This window comes from Lepeophtheirus salmonis, chromosome 5 (genome assembly GCF_016086655.4).
Source record: "Lepeophtheirus salmonis chromosome 5, UVic_Lsal_1.4, whole genome shotgun sequence".
NCBI lineage: Eukaryota > Metazoa > Arthropoda > Copepoda > Siphonostomatoida > Caligidae > Lepeophtheirus > Lepeophtheirus salmonis.
Window position 1 is genome coordinate 14811502 of NC_052135.2, and position 12208 is coordinate 14823709.

The window sequence follows — 12208 nt, forward strand, 5'->3', positions numbered from 1 at the left end:
GAAAGACAATTGCAACATACATGAATAAATTATACAATGTACATATTATTTGCCCAAGTGAAGATAAGATAAATCATAAGTAAATAAATATCATATATTAATGAATGCACAAATGAAATATTAATACCTATAGGATTTAGATATACACATATAAGATATAGTTATATAAACGAGGCCTAATAAAAGCATTAACAAAAGTGGAATTACACTTTCTAATGTTATAACCTAGCAAGTATAGCTGAAAAAATAATATCATAAAATAAATGGAGCCATCCATTTGGGCCAAAAACCCGTTTTCTGATATATTCACCAGAAAACGGTTTTTGTGTAAAGAAGATAGCGTGTGCATAGCCAACGACCTTGATTGCTCCTTCTTTAAATTTCTAAGTAAGCTATCCATAATCATATTCTAAACGACCGGCGATGGAATGCCCTCTTTTAGGCTCCGACGGGTTCAATTGACACAAACTTCTTCGCCTTTAAGCTTGGCTGTTACCGTACGGGTACTTAGTAAATATTTATACCAGAATCTGATACACTCTAAAATACTGAGTTTTTCCATTGCTGCATCAGCTGAATTAAATTGTATATAATCAGTCAAAACTGACAACAAGTGCGCATTGTTGTTGATAGATGGATTTTTCTACGGTATCGGTCACTTGTGAAAGGGCCGTCTCAGTTGATAAGACCTTTGTTTAGGCATGTTGTGATCAGAATGTTGGAATGACTTCTTCAACTACCCAGTGTAAAATCTGCTCATTTCCTTTAAGCATAAAGTTGGAAGGAGTTATCGGTCTGAAGGATTTGGCCAGGCTGTAATCTTTATTAACTGGTTTTAGCAGAAAACTTACTTTCATTTATCTCCAGCATCTTGGTGTATAACCATTGGTGAGGATGATATTATAAAGTTCTGAGATATAGGCGATGATGCTATTCCCAAGCTGATTCAGTACAACTGGTTTCAGTTCATCAGGTCCCGAGCTTTTTTTGGGAGGCAAAGGAGTTAATGGATTTCCTGACCTTGTTGCTATCCCAGAACTCTATGTTAAAATCATTTACTTGCATGGAGGTTCCAGAAGATGTACTGAGTCTACATTGTTGGAAATGAGTTCCCATGAGTATTTTTAGACATTCAGCAGATGATTGCGCATATCCCTGATCAGTTGTAAGAAGATCAATAGTCGTTTTTTGAAATTTTATAAGTTGAGCAATATCTTTTGGACCTTCCCCTATTGAAAAAAAATTTCATTTATTAAAATAATGTTGTGAAACATGCCAGACTTCAACAGACTAAGGAGTTTCTTGCCTCTGTTGATTCGCTTTGATGTCGTCAACCAAGGATCATCGAAAAATGTTTTAAGCAAGAATGTTTTTTTACCATTGTTTTATTTCTATAGAATCATGTTCGCGTTAGTCCTTTCAAAATATCTTGTGTACAAAAACAATGAAGGGCTCTTCAAAATACATATTCTTCAAAATGTACATTTTTATTTAATATCTAAAATTCATATTACTCAAGTATTAGTGATAAGTATATACATACATTTAATTAATTATAATATAACATCCTTGTACATATAGGTATAATACAATGTTCATCCCTTCCAATAAATTCATTTTGAAGTTTCATTGAATACGTCGTTTCAGACGTCTTCATTTTAACTCTTTCCATTGATTGAACGCACGTTCCATGGAACCCTGTTCAAATTTGTGATGGGAACTCAAATTTGAACAGGGTTCCATGGAACGTGCGTTCAATCAATGGAACAGAATAATTTTTTAAAGCTGAACGCTAAAAATTAGATTTTACCGTTCCGTTGCAATAGTAAAAACCAAAAATTTAAGAAATCCAAGTTTATATTATTTTCTTTATTTTTGGAAAAATGATTTAAAGACCTGATAAAGCAAAGATGAAAGCTTGAGATACCTATTTTGTGACAGTGGAACAGAAGGGGGACTGAGGGGCACTTTTTAAGGGATCTTCTCTAACATGAAAGTTTCTTGTAGACTACGTTAACTTGAACATATGAACTTGGCCAGTTCAATCATTCTTAATCATGGGATTAGAGGCTCATCATTTGGCTGTGAATGTAAGCAAAAAAAAGGAAATTTGGCTATTGTGTGTTGCAAAGACCGCAGTATAGTTTCCCACTAATTATTGTTTATAATAGCAATGTCGCCGGAAGTCATTTTCCTGGAAGAGAGCAGAATAACTTTAGCAATTGAGAAATATGATGTTTTCTGTCCAGTGAAAGAGAGGTGATGCTCCTTCGAAGTGGGATGTGGCTAAAATAATTAGGTATCTTGCAATATTTACATAATATTTCTTGTTTTTAGTTATAATTTATATACAGTGTGTGACAGCAAAACGCTACTTTTTAGCGTAGGATACAAAAAATCGACCTCATCAAGAACAACATCGTGTTGAACAAGTGAACTATATGTTATTCACAAGAAAAATCATTATAAAGTTATTTCTGGAAATAGCCGCTCACTGCAGCCACCATGGCCTCGAGACTGGGCCTGAAGACTGTTATGACCTTGACAACGTTACCCTTGGACATGGCCGCTCACTGCCTACCAACGGAGTTCTTTTGTGCATTAACAACAGGATGGGGACAAAACTGGACCTAATTTCGATGTAGCCCCAGTATCATCACATAGGCTTGAAACTTATTCTGGTTGACCGGCAGAACCTCAGAAACTACGTAGGTGAAGTAGTTGTAGTTCTTTGAATTTTCGGCTAGTCCACGGTCCAGTTTCTCTTCTCCTATTGTTGTGCTGGGGACGAATCAAATAGGCTATACTTTGCCTTTTGGCCTCCATCTTGGCAATGAATGAAATGATTTTAGTCAATTCTAGCTCATTTGAACACTAATATTCACCGAATTATTGGGTTGAACAATCTTAAAACCTTTTTCTCGAATGAGGCCTCCCTAACACTATCAAAGTGGAAGTCGCAATTTGCTTTCATCCAGTGTATATGTATGATTACCTTATGATGTACCTTATGATTGGGGTGTAGAACAGAACGGAAATCATTGCTGTACTGTGAACGTTGAACGAAAAAAGAAACGCCAAAAAACAGAAGGCTCACAAGTCTAGTCATTAATGTTTTGAAAAACTAAAGTGCAGCTTATCTTTCATAATTGAAAATGTCTCAGATTGATTCAACTAAAGTTGTTTTTCTATGTTATTGGTTCAAGTTTTAAAAAAATCTACTGTTTTAATAAAATAATATTAGAAAAAAGATCATAAAAGTATATCACGCCTATCGAAGCAACATACAATTAGAACCCTTCTTAACAGAGATGCAGTACTCAAGTACAGACTTAGACTCGAGTTATTTTTTCATGGGCTCGAAACCGTATATATTCTGACTTAACTTGGACTCTGTTCCATATAGTTTTAACGTTGGTTTTTGAATAGTTTTCATTTTAACATATAGATGTTGAGAAATTTAGAAAATTATTTATATTTTACTAATTTTTATTTATTAATAAATAATAATAGAGTCTGGACTGAAAATGACCAATTTTGACAACAAAGTCCCCTATTCCATTTTTAACATTTCAATATTAAGTCAAAAGTAAGTGACAGGATATATCTAAAATGTTACATATATCGTTTTCTAGCAGAAAAGAGGAAAGTGAGGTGAAAAATAAAGTTTACTTAAAACAATATACAACATGATACACAAACGTAACATTAAATTAAATACAATTGAATATTAAATTTTGACAAAATAATATTATAGGGGTGATGATTTAATTATGACATATATTTTACCTGAATACGTTCACCATAGTAATGACTACGTTGTATAAGTAAAAGCAGTTATCCTTGCACCTCCAAGTGTCAGGAGGGTAAACTCCACGGAAAATACAAACTTGAATACAAAAAAAGATGTAGGCAATGTCTGATATGGCAAGACCCTTCATGTAAAAGTACATGATATTGTTGAATTCCTTTCGTTTCACGTGTAGAATGCAGAGAATTAAAGTGTTGCCAAAAATTCCAATTGTAGAACAAAAAGGTATAGAAAATGAATAAATTAAGATCCTCATTAATTTGTTGTTAAGCTCTTGCATTTTGATTACGGTTTGAATGGATCTAGGGATGTGTAATTATGTCTGTCTGTTTCTCTCTCTCTCTCTCTCTGTAAATAGAAAGAACTACTATAATTACTCGTATTAATAGATAAAGCAATAATCTAATTAGTTTTCTTTATCATTTGAATTGGGAGAAAGGTCATGGTAAGGCATGTAAATATCGGCTAAATTGTGGTAAGTGTAACTTTAAAGAAATAAATATTTTGGAAAGAGCAAAATGAGAATTCTGTTATAAATTTATCCTCCCTATTTTGTAAATTCTATAGTCTCAGCTAGCAGTGATCACAATAGTTTATGGTTATTTTTGTTAGCAGATGTGTTGGTTCTCAAAGTTACTATAATTCTACAAGTGGTAGTACCCAGAATTGCCCGGAGTAATTAGGTGCAGGCAAAAAGTCAAGGTCTTCTTTAGTATATAGAAGATTACTCCACAAGAAAGCCTCAGTATTACTCACAATTTTTGATGATTAGACTCCTACGATAACTACTCAATATACTTAATCAAGTCATATTATGGGTTCCCTCCTCAAGAATAAAAGAAAAGAAGAAAAATAATAGTTTGATAAGAAAAAATATATGATGGGATGACTGATGAGTACTTTCGTATAAGGAGCGCTCACTAATAAAAACAAAGAAAATTCATTCAATATATCAGCGTTGATATTTTATTCAAATCTTAAAATAAAGGCACATTATTAATGCATATATGACGGGGGGGTCCATTAAAATCGGAAAACTTACAAATGCAATCATTAATGAAGGTTGAGTGATTGAAAATAATTCATATTTCGATATATTAAAGCATAAAAAATTAGTTATAAAAAAACAAATCTGACCTCTCTAGCTAATGCACGAGTCGAGAAAAAGACCCTTGAACGTGATCAACGAATTATCATTTGGGCACTCCATGCAGTTGGACGTCTCCAAAACCACTGTTTATGCTGTAAGCTAGTCCAAAACGTTAGAGAGGTAGAAAGAATCTGTCAAAAAAGCCAAACTGGATGCTGAGGAGTTAAAGAAAACAATCCAGGCCAATCCTCTTAAGTTCATGAGGGTCCATGAAAGACATCTCAGGGTTTCCCACCAGACTGCCCAAAGAGCTATCAAAAAGTGGGTGGAAAGAGCCTTATGAGGGGGGAGAGACCAATTTTGGTACCAGCAATCAAAGCAACCCATCATCTTCATTGGAAGACTCTTTTGAATGAGTGTTTTGAGTTCTTTTAAACTTTTTTTGACAATTTTGGCCCCTTTACAGCCCTGATAACAACACCATCGACTATCCATGGTGGATGCATGTCAAGGGGAAGGCTTGCAGTGTCCGTCATACAAACACCGAAACAGAAACAGTACTCTAGTTATACGCACACGCTTGCAATACAAAAAGAAAATTATAAAATATATTTATTTAATTTACATCCAGGAGTACTACATAAAGTGCACCCTGTATACTCGTTGGATGCTATATCATAGAGCCAGCATAATAATAAATAGCATAAATATTGCAGGCGCGTGTATATAGTATATATGCACACGCCTGTAATATTTTATAAATACGACTTGATTTCTATTTGATATATCAAAATATGTTTATCATTTACATAATAAAGCACTGTATACGGTGCACCCAGTGATTCGCTTTACTATATATAGACATTCAGGCAGATGAAAAGACAAAATTTGCTTTATTTATATAGATTACATGATCTCAGGCGTGGCTCATCTCTATTCAGCAAATTTTCACATCCCTAGTTATAAAAAGTGTAGTAAATCCTAAGCCTTTTTTTTTAGCAAGTGCTTTTTGACAACTTGAACAGGGTTATATATTTTACATTATTCTTTCATTCTTGAGGAGAGAACATTTAAGTATAAAGTGTGCCACAAGTGTGTGTGTCATGAATGATGGAGAGTAACGCTGAGGAGATATTGACGAGTTATAAAGGTAAGTCCATGTTGGACTCAATGTATACTTGAGGATCGAAACGGAGTTATTCCTATTAAATATGTCGTTGCTTGATACAGAGTTATTTTCTACGCCCTTATTATAAGTGCCTGTTACCAAACTGAGACTGATTAAAAAAACTTAAGACTGAAGACTGGAACAGAGACCAATAAAGCTGAGCCAAGACTGAGACAAAACTGTTGAAATGAAACAACCGAGACCAGGACCGATAGACCGGGCACAACCTTGATTCCGGGTGCTCTGTCCATACATCAGCAAACACTCTGTGGGAAACACTTAGATATATCTTGAATGCTAAAACCAGTCGTTTCTGCTTTGAACCTCGTTCGGGGACCTGCACTCAATCACCATCAGTTCCAAGCTTTTCTTGAAGAAATTGATTCTTATTTATATGACTTTTTTATAGAAGTAATGAGATGACAATGACAGTGAGATGGCTTATCTGCTGTAAACTTCTGTTTCGTTTTTTTCCAACCTCATAAACGAAATACATAGTTGTTTTTCTCACTGAAGAAGATAAAGCTGATCTACAGCTATCAAATTCTATCTAGCTGTCAATGTTGTAATTTTCGGTCGACATTACCCCCACATGAAAAAAGTTGAACTTTAAACTTCAGGGAAAGGATAAACTCGTCTGTGATCTTTATAGAATCCTTAGGGTATTTTGGAGAAAGCTTGAAAGCACAACTGGAAAGAAACATTTTTAAGTTTTGCGTTTCAACCGAGTATATAACTATATTTTTGCTACATCACTTCTATGATATCGTTTTAGTAAATATACATGTTGATTCTAATTGTTTTGTTTTTTTCATTGTACACCACTCACCCATGATTAATATTAAATGCTTAACTTAGTATTTAGTCATTTTTCTATAGCTTTCGTTTTGGCTTGCAAGTAAAGTATTGAACAAAATGACTATGGGGTCTGCTCCATTCTTTCTTTCATTTATCAGGAAAACAGTAAAAAAAGTTTTGTGACCCTTGTAAATAGGATAGGATAACTTCTTTCTTGAAGGAGAGAGGTGAGTTGTCACATTTCAAAGGTAAATTATATTATTTTTGGTGAGTATATTTACAATCAGAATTAACCTGCAATTATAAAATACTTTAGTGGGCATAAATTTCTTGAGAAATACAGGAAAGTTAAAAAAGAGTTCATGTCCAAAAAGTTATCTTAGCTTACAGAATTTAATATTGAAATAGTCCGCGTACAACCCATCAGGGCCGTTACAATGGGAGCCAGTCCCCTCCTCAATATTCTAATCAATAAAATCATGTATCGCCTATTAATGGTGAGGCATCCATAATCATTCTATCAGACACCACACTAAAATATAAACCTTTTTTACGGCACCATATAACATGCAATTGTCTTTTTCCCAAGGATCGGTTTTTATGGAGATATTTGTACTACATATCGTCTCGGAAAGGAGACAAGAAGAAGCTCATGAGTTGAATAAATTAAAGTTTCATAATGATTATTTGTGAAACTGTATGATGTATGTACATAGCTAATTAAATAATTAATGTACATCATTTATGAAATATGTGGAACTTCATGAATGGAATGCAAAAAAATTTCATAAATTTTCTGTCTGTCATAGTTTATCACATATTTCAAATGTGGTGTAGATAAATTAGTTAATGAGCTATGTATATATATTTTACAATTCTAAGAGCGTGCAAGAAAATGTAACCTTTCTAAGTCTAATAAAAAATATGTATTCATTTTGACATATTTTTAAAATATTTTTCAGGAAAAAATTCCAAATCTTTTTTTTTTTTCATTTTGTACGTCCTTAAAGGTATTTGGAAATTTGATTTTTTTATTTATGTATTTACAAAAAACTTTGCATTATAATAATACATTTGCTTTCAAGGTATTTAAGAGTCTCAATCGTTTTCGAAAATAAATAAATGAAAATAACACCAGTAAACAAAAAAAAATAAAAAAAATATATAGTAGTATTAATATAATAGTTTTAAGTTTGTATTAAGATATTAAATAACCCCTTACATAGATTATCTAGATTTTTCTAATTTAATTTTGCGGTATTATTTTTTTTTTTTTTTTTAATGATTTTTATGCCAGAAAATATCCAAAAAATGTTTTAAAGAAATCCCTGTATCCTCATTGCCTTAAAATTTAATATTATTACCAATATGGGTAATTGCAAGCCAATAAGATTACAGGAATTAACTATATTCTTAATCCATGTAGATAATACTTACAAATTAAAAATCTAAAAGTTTGAGATTATTAGGTTCTTTAATTCAGAGATATAAGAGTTTAAAGTTCAATCTAATTTTAATAACATTTTACTAAATAAGAAACTGAAATAAAACTACACACTGATTTAAACATCAATTACTCGCACACTTTTTATTTAACTATGTTTCAAATTAGTTATATCTAATAAAAGCGTATTCATTCCAAAAATTAGAATATTTATTACACTTGGTTATTGGTGAAAAATAAATAAGACTTTGGAAAAGTGCAAGACTTTTTGTAGACGCAACCTGAACAGGCTTTCAAATTTTCTAAAGCTGTTATTATTAATCTTTCAATCTAGAGGAGATAACGTTAAGTATACAGTGTAACTACGACTATGAATGAGGGAGAGTAACGCTGAGGAGCTATGGTGGAGTTATAAGCCAGGGGCGTCCGCAGGGAGTGGGCTCGAGGGGATATAGCCCCCCCAAAAAAAAAAAAAAAAATATTTTTGCTATCACCACAAAATTTAATATTTGATTTTTTTTTCAAAATATTTTCATTAATTCAAATTTTTCGAAATAAAATTAAATTTTTGTGAGCATCTGTGTATTTCTACATTTTTTTCCCCAAAAAATTAGTTTCTTGTAAACAGCTGTAGGTTTTTGAAATAGTTATAAAAAAAAATAATTTTATGTCAACAGCTGTAGATTTATGAAATTATTTTCCAAAAAATTTAATATTTGTAATTTTCTTACAAAAATTTCGTTTTTTCTGTACAACTGTATTTTTTTTTTAAATAAAATTAAGATTGTGTGAATAGCTGTTGATCTTTGGATTTATTATCGATCAAAATTAATTTTTGAATTTTTTTTCCAAAAAATGTTTTTATGTAAAAAGGTTTAGGTTATTTTTTGATTTTTTTTTTTTGTAATAGATGTGTATCATTGATCATTTTTTTCTAAAAAATTTAATATTTGTAATTTTTATCAAAATTTCATATATCAAACTTAATTTTTAAATTTTTGATCAAAGACTATATTTTTTCAAATTTTTTCCCAAAAATTTCAAGTTTTAATTTTTTTTTTTAAACAAGTCCCTCCCAAAATATAATCTCACGGAAGCCCCTGTAAGTGAACATTCCTGTTGTCCCAGAGTAGAATTAAGAATTAAAAAAGGAGTAATTCCTACTTTATACCGTAATTTATGCTATACTTAAAGTTGATAATATTGTAGAGAAAACCGCGTGCAAGGAGCAGGGGGGGGAAGACATGGTATTATTGTTTAAAATACTGATATGATTATCATCTGCCTACTTTGTTATGATTTTTGAGGGTATAACGAATGTATTTATTAGCAAAATGTTTAATGAAGATACACTACGTATAATTGACTTCGACGTTTTTTATCCGTTACAGTAGATTTGAAAACGTCACACTCTATGAAATTTTAATTAATTATGAACCTTATTCTCAGAATAATAGCTAATGAAACAACAAAGGAGAGTATTTCGAAGTATATTTGAAGTTCCAAGTTTAAAAAAGAAGGCTTTAATGAAATATAATCTACATACTAAAAAAATATACCATCATACATTTATGTTAAATATACAAAATTAAACAATCGGAATCATATAACTAATAACAATAAATTATATATACAGAATATTGAAATAATAGATTGATCCAAATAATATTTTCTTGTTCTAACATCGGAATCCAGTTAAATATGTCATAACTTTAGGTTGCAAGACACAAGCGAGACTTGTAGTTTAATCAAAAAGATAATCACCCCTCTTCTTCATGTGGAAGTTGCTATATACAATTGTGCACAGGATAGATATATCTCTACCGATGAGATCTAACTAATTATTAATAATAAAGTAAATGTCAAAATCATAAAATTAGACAATAAATATACTAATAAAATAAATGTTAGAAATAAATCCATCTTAAAGATTTAGAGCAAAAGCTAATTATGTAGTAATGTCCGGCGATATTACTTCTTATTAAGAGCATCAAAAAAGATTTCCCCCCGTTATTGATGCTTATATAACAACATACTATTATCATGAAGGATTTATACAATTGCTAATTATAATGCTACACCCAATGTAACTACCCCCGTTGTTGTGACCATTTAAACAGTTGTTTTTGCTTTTTATGAGTTTTCTGAACACCACTTCTTGGAGCCCATCAACCATAGCTAAGCCTTAAGTGATAAAAAAGTAATATTTATTGACTATGTAATATTGGAAAACCTAATTATCATACCCAAGTCTTAAAGCGAAGTAAGTAGTCTCAGACAAACTAGTTGCAAACCATCCAAAGCTACTACCCCCGTTGTTGTGACCATTTAAGCAGTTGTTTTTGCCCTTTACTGAGTTGTGTATCATAATTCTTGATATGTTTAGCTAAAATAGAATCATATTTTATGGTAGATTTAAAAAAAATTGAATACTTACTGTGAGATAGTACAAAATTCAGAGTTCCATTTCGATATTCGTAAATACTTTTTACTGATAACTTGATCGTCATTTGGTGTGGATGACTCAAAACATTTTTATTTGTATTTCTATAAATGACATCAGTAACAACATCCTCCATTAATTTAATGATGGTTTCTCGGGAAGGGATATGTTTACCCTTGTATTTCTCCATAAATTTTTTGAACGTAGATGATTAGCAATGGATAAGGTTATATTACATGCAATAAGCATCGTTGTGAGATCAGAGTTAAAGTCTGACTTGATGTATTCATCGTTAAATTGATTTTATAGATGAATATCGATACTTTATTATGAGATGAGGATTTTGAGGGCGTGTAATTCTAGACAGGGACTAAAGGCACATTTATATCGACAAATCCGACAAACCATCTGTTTCTCATCCGGCAAGTATTTTCCAAATTCCTAGGCCTCCATTTTCAGAAATCCAGACAGAAGGCGATGTTATTTTTAACATTTTATTCAGTTCTCTATCGACTATCCCCATCTAATATTATTATATTAATATTGAATAATAAAGGCAGGAATGATAACGTTCATGATTGATAGAAGATGTATATTATTTAATCAATGATGGCATAAGTATTTCTTCTCTTCTCTCGTTATCACGCTTTTTATTCTTACCAAAATTATCACCCTTACTTATACATAAGGGTGATAATTTTTGGAGGCCTAGGAAGAAAATACTTGCCGGATGAGAAACAGATGGTTTGTCGGATTTGTCGATATAAATGTGGTAGAAATTAAATAAATATCTCGCATGGCATCATAAAATCAATTTAAATAATATCACATCTTTATGATCTCACAACGATGTTTATTGCATGTAATATAACCTTATCCATTGCTAATCATCTACGTTCAAAAAATTTATGGAGAAATACAAGGGTAAATTTATCCCTTCCCGAGAAACCATCATTAAATTAATGGAGGATGTTGTTACTGATGTCATTTATAGAAATACATATAAAAATGTTTTGAGTCAAGACCAAATTTTCAGTTATGTTTAAAAGTATTTACGAATATCGAAATGGAACTCTGAATTTTGTACTATCTAACAGTAAGTATTCAATTTTTTTAAATCGTACCATAAAATATGATTCTATTTTAGCTAAACATATCAAAAAATTATGATACACAACTCAGTAAAGGGCAAAAACAACTGCTTAAATGGTCACAACAACGGGGTAGTAGCTTTGGATGGTTTGCAACTAGTTTGTCTGAGACTACTTACTTCGCTTAAGACTTGGGTATGATAATTAGGTTTTCCAATATTACATAGTCAATAAATATTACTTTTTTATCACTTAAGGCTTAGCTATGGTTGATGGGCTCAAGAAGTGGTGTTCAGAAACCTCATAAAAGACAAAACAACTGTTTAAATGGTCACAACAACGAGGGTAGTTACATTGGGTGTT

The 12208-nt window shown here is 31.6% G+C and overlaps 1 long non-coding RNA gene across 1 annotated transcript; it reads right to left on the reverse strand.

Annotated features, from left to right (window-relative positions):
• Nucleotides 1-10440: 10440 nt before the first annotated feature.
• On the reverse strand, nucleotides 10441-11070 carry LOC139905550 (uncharacterized). The gene is made up of 3 exons (XR_011780416.1): nucleotides 10749-11070; nucleotides 10558-10697; nucleotides 10441-10495 (listed from the first exon to the last, which is right to left on the reverse strand). It is a non-coding gene; the product is annotated as an uncharacterized lncRNA (long non-coding RNA).
• Between the last annotated feature and the right edge of the window lie 1138 nt (nucleotides 11071-12208).